Raw genomic sequence first — 5,565 nt, 5'->3', positions numbered from 1 at the left:
TGTGTGTGTGTGTGTGTGTGTCACTCCTTCTTTCATGCATTCATCCATCGCTGGCACTAGGCTGTCCGCACTTCCTGGCTGTTGTGAACGATGCTGTAATAAACACGGGTGCATATGTCTGTTCAAAAAAAAAAAAAAAGATTTGTGAGACCTGTGTAATATATTACTTATTAAAAATAGAATTGAAGTAAAAAATGAATAAATCACACCTTCCCCTCACACATTTACCCACACAACTCAAAAAAAAAATTTTTTTTTTAACAAACACAGCTTTTAACAGGTATAGCTTCAGAGGCTATCTGTAGTTCAAGTTGCACTGAGCAGCAGGAAAAGCCAGGATGTGTGATACACACAGAACTTTTTCTTTTTAAGATTTTAAATTAATTTTTAGAGAGAGAGAGAAAGGCGGGGGCAGGGGGCGAGAAATATCAATGTGAAAGAGAAACATCAATCAGCTTCCTCCTGCACACCCCTTACTGGGGATCCAACTGGGAAACGAACCAGCAACTTTTTGGTACACAGAACGATGCTCAACCAACTGGGCACATCAGCCAGGGCCACACTGACAGAACTTGAAGGTCATGTTCAGGTGAGGAGAGACAGAGGATTGAGAAAAAATGCTCCAAGTTGTTTTTCTGTTCTACTGCTCTTAGCTGTTTGCTCAACAGTTCTCACCTTTGGTTTCAGTGCTGTGAGTAAGAGAGTCCTCTCAGCAGCTCAGGAGCTGTGTGTGCTGATAAGGGGTGTGTTTCTGGGCCATATGTGGCTTTGAGCTGCAATATGGGTGCAGAAAGGTTCAGAAAGAGAGAAAAAGCTTAGTAGTTACTTCTTGATTTCTTTTAAGAATCTGAAAATAACAACTTATGGGAACCCGTAAGGATAGCACTCATTTAGGATCAGGCACTACTCCAAGCCACTTGTTGTGTATAAAGTTATCCTCACAACAACCCTAGGGATTATTATTATCCCTGTTTTTCAGATGGGAAAACAGGCACGGGCAACTTTTCCAAAGGAATGCAATTAATACATAGAGGAACGGGATTTGAACCTGGGTCTGACTCCAGAATGACCACAGCATAGATCCAGACACACTGGAGTAAGTGCAAAGGCGAAATCAGGGCATTCCTTCTCATGCTGGCCTCGAGACTGAGGAACATGGTGGATATAGAAGTGAGCACCTAGCACAGAAATGGGTGGCCTGTCTTGGCATGCAGGTGTCTTTAATACCTGAGAGCCTTGAACCACCAGGTGAGATTTAGGGCTTAATCTTATAGGAAAGGGCGGGGGGCGTTGGTGGCGAGCTCTTAAACAGGAAGCATGGAGTGTCCTTGCACTGTGGTTGGCAGGTTGGGGGGAGAGAGGGAGGAGACCAGAGGGAAAAGGGCTCCACATGCAAATGGATGGAGGTCAGGGCTGGGGAGGCCTCTGTGGAAAGGGTGGGGGGGAAGGATGGATCTGCACATTTTGTTTTTGAGAATTTGTTAGGGTTTGTGGTAGTTGAAGATTGAAAAGGAAGCAAGGAGAAAATAACAGGTTTAAAAAAAATATCTTTATGGATTTCAGAGAGGAAGGGAGAGGGAGAGAGAGAGAGAAACATCAATGATGAGAGAGAATCTTTAACTGGCTACTTCCTGCATGCCCCCTACTGGGGATCAAGCCTGCAACCTGGGCGTGGCCCTGACCGGGAATCGAACTGTGGCTTCCTGGTTCACAGGTTGACGCTCAACCACTGAGCAATGCTGGCCGGGCAAGAAAATCGCATGTTTAACGTGCTCTGTCTTTGTCTTACCTTTACTTTTACTAGTAAGTATACTTAATGATCTGCCAGGCACGCTGCTCAGGGCTTTTGTCATCTCATGTGTCCAAAATAGTTCTTCAGAAGATACAGCGATCAACAAATGACAAATGCTGGCGAGGATGCGGAGAAAAAGGAACCCTCGTTCACTGCTGGTGGAAATGCAGACTGGCGCAGCCACTGTGGAGAACAGTATGGAGTTTCCTCAAAAAACTAAAAATGGAACTTCCATTTGACCCAGTGATCCCACTTCTAGGAATATATCCCAAGAAACCAGAAACACCAATCAGAAAGGACATATGCACCCCTATGTTCATAGCAGCACAATTTACAATAGCTAAGATTAGGAATCAGCCTAAGTGCCCATCAGCAGATGAATGGATTAAAAAACTTTGGCACATCTACACAATGGAATAATATGCAGCTGTAAAAAGGAAGGAACTCCTATCATTTGCAACAGCATGGATGGAGCTGGAGAGCATTATGCTAAGTGAAATAAGTCAGAGAAAGATAAATATCACATGCTCTCACTCATTTGTGGATTATAATGAACAACGTAAACTGATGAACAAAAACAGGTGTAGAGACAGAGAAGCATCGATCAGATGCTCAAAACTTAGAGGGAAAGCAGGGGAGGGTGGTGGTGAGGGGGAGAGATCAACCAAAGGACTTGTATGCATGCATATAAGCATAAGTGATGGATGTGGACAACAGCGGGTGAGGGTGAGGGCAGGACTGGGGGGGGTGAGGGGACATTGGGGGGATAAGGACACATTTGTAATATCTTATTCAATAAATGGGGGGGAGGGAAAGAAGATATAGCGGATGCCAATCCCCCTCCCCTACAGTCCCTGTTGCAGGTCTGCTTTGGGCATCTTGATATGGGAGTGAGACTGACTGCCTTGGAGGAGACCATGGTTAGAGTGTCAAAAGCTGAAGACCCAGAGGAGACACAATGTTGAGCAGCAAATTGGTGGAGAACTCAAAAAGTCTATTTTCTTGGAAATCACTTATGAGGGAAGATAAATCCAATGACATAACCCTTTCAGTGCATGTATCCTTGAAGGGTAATTTTTAAATTTTTTGTCTTTCATATGTCATTAGTAATAGTTTTGTCCGAAAAACACTGGATGGATTCACACCAAAGAGTAAAGTCCACAAATCCGATATTCTAGAACAGTATTTTTCAAATTATGCTCTACAAGGCACTAGGACTTCTAAGGAACTCGTTTAGAAGCCTCCTCAAGAAGAGATTAATAGGTCATAATAATTGGTTAATGCTTATTGAACTCTAATTAGACCATGGGCCACTCCCTATGCTATGTCTTGGTCTGCATGGTCTCATTTAATCCTCCCAGTTACCCTTTCATTCCATTATCATTCCTGCTTCACTCATGAGGAAGCTGATGCGCCAAGATAGCGGTTCTCAACCTGTGGGTCGTGACCCCTTTGGCGGTCGAACGACCCTTTCACAGGGGTCGCCTAAGACCATACTGCATCTCAGATATTTACATGACGATTCATAACAGTAGCAACATTACAGTTATGAAGTAGCAACGAAAATAATGTTATGGTCGGGTCACAACATGAGGAACTGTATTTAAAGGGCCAGAAGGTTGAGAACCACTGCTCCAAGAGGTCACCCAGCCAATAAGTGGACAAAGTGGGATGCAGCCCCTGATCTATTTGACTCCGGAGCCTGTGCCCTTCACAGGCAAGGCAATCGGTACTCTCCTCCCTGCCCCTTTGCCAACCCTGCCCTCCCTCCACCAGAACTGAAGGTCAGAGTTTGACATCATGGAGAGCAAAGTGGGGGGTGACGTGAACTACACTGTTGTTTGGGGATTGGGAAAGAATACATTAAAACATGCCACACTTTGAAGGCCTCCTTTAAATCTTGGCATCTTGCATTCCCACTGTGCAGGGGAGTTTTTAAATGCATTTTGATGACTGCATTCTGCTCTTTTGGTACACAAGGGGGAGCATTTAGCACAGGAATGGGAATAAGATCACTAGGAAGTGAATATTCTTGCTCTTTGGTTGCTCTGTTTCTTACTCCCTCTTCCTTCCCTTCTCCCTCTCCCTCTCTCTCTCTCTCTCTTGCTCATGATTGTTTGCTGAACCATTTGAAAACAAGTTGCAGGCATCACAAGATTTTACCTATAAATACTTCAGCAGGATTTCTTAAAAAACAAAGACATTTTCCTGCCTGACAATATTATGACCATGTCCAAGAAATTTAGCATTGATGCAACAATATTATCTAGTACAGAGTCTATATTCAAATTTCTCCAAAGATGTTCTTTGTTGCTTTTTTCCCAATCCAGAATCAATTTTCTGTTCTCTTAATATTAATTAGACCATGGTCATTTTTCTGGAATATTTTGCTGCAAAATGTTTACAATTTTTGCTGGGTACTTGATATTTCATGAGGCTGTTTTGCCATGATTTATTAATCAGTTTCTCTTTGGTTGTTACTATCATAAATATGGTGCTAAGTGGGACTACTTTCCCCTCAATTTTGACTCGGCTACCAATTCAATAGTTATCAGATTCTAAAGTGAGAGTGAGACTGACCATCATCTATGGATTCACCAAGTGTTACAGGTCAAGTTCCCAGGAAAAGACTCTCTGGTGGAGACTTGTGTACAGGAGGTTTATTCGGGAGTGTTCGGGGATCAGCACCTGTGGGAGAACAAAGGAAGTAGGGCTGGGCTGGTTGAACTTCAATGCAGTCACCACGAAGGCCCTCCATTAGCTTTGGAGCTGCGGTGGTTTTGCAGAGTTGCCCCCTGTTGAGGCAAGGAGGCCGGGTCTTTATACGTCTACATGGACCAACCAGTCATGGATGCACATTGCCCCTGGGAAGGGGACATGACCTTGGGTGAGGTACTTTTCTTCAGCTTAGAGCGATTTCACAGGTACACGGAGGCAATGTGGGCCTCAGTCTTGAGGACAGATCTGGGCAGAGACCACAGCATCCACTACAACAGGGCACTCTCGTCAACCTGTTGTTGAAGGCTTGACCCCCCCCCCCCCCCCCAAGCCAGACTTAATACACAAGCAGGGGTGGGAGGTGGGCAGATGCTACTGGAAAGAGCATTCATTGCATGTTGTGACTCCTCCCTCGCTGCCCAGGGGAAAGGCTGGGTGCTTACCCTCCCCCGACTGTGTGATGGGGACTTCCTTAGGATATGGACTGAGCTTGAAAAATAGTTCCTATAGTTGGTGGCAAAGAGAACTGGCTGGAGTGCCCTGTGACATTCGATTACAGAGGGTGGGGTTTAGTTCTGCCCTCCCTGGGTTTGTTGGGGCAAATGAGGAGACGGTGGGCCCCTTGGGAACTTAATCATGTTGGTTCCTGTATCCTTTCAACATGCCCCATCATTCTTGAGTGCTTTCTTTCTTTTTCTTTTTCTTTTTTTTTCTTTGCTCGGGGGTGGGGGGTGTGCATTTCCTTGTTATTCTAGGCTTATCCTGTATTTTCCTTGCCCTGACCTTGGAAGCAACATCACCCGCCCCCGCCAATCACTCTTTTATTGGAGAATGGATTTATTATTTTTTTAAAATATATTTTATTGATTTTTTACAGAGAGGAAGGGAGAGAGATAGAGAGTTAGAAACTCGATGAGAGAGAAACATCGATCAGCTGCCTCCTGCACATCTCCTACTGGGGATATGCCCGCAACCAAGGTACATGCCCTTGACCGGAATCAAACCTGGGACCTTTCAGTCCGCAGGCCGACGCTCTATCCACTGAGCCAAACCGG

The sequence above is a fragment of the Myotis brandtii genome, unplaced genomic scaffold (genome assembly GCF_000412655.1).
Source record: "Myotis brandtii unplaced genomic scaffold, ASM41265v1 scaffold896, whole genome shotgun sequence".
NCBI lineage: Eukaryota > Metazoa > Chordata > Mammalia > Chiroptera > Vespertilionidae > Myotis > Myotis brandtii.
Note: the sequence above shows the minus strand (reverse complement) of the source record.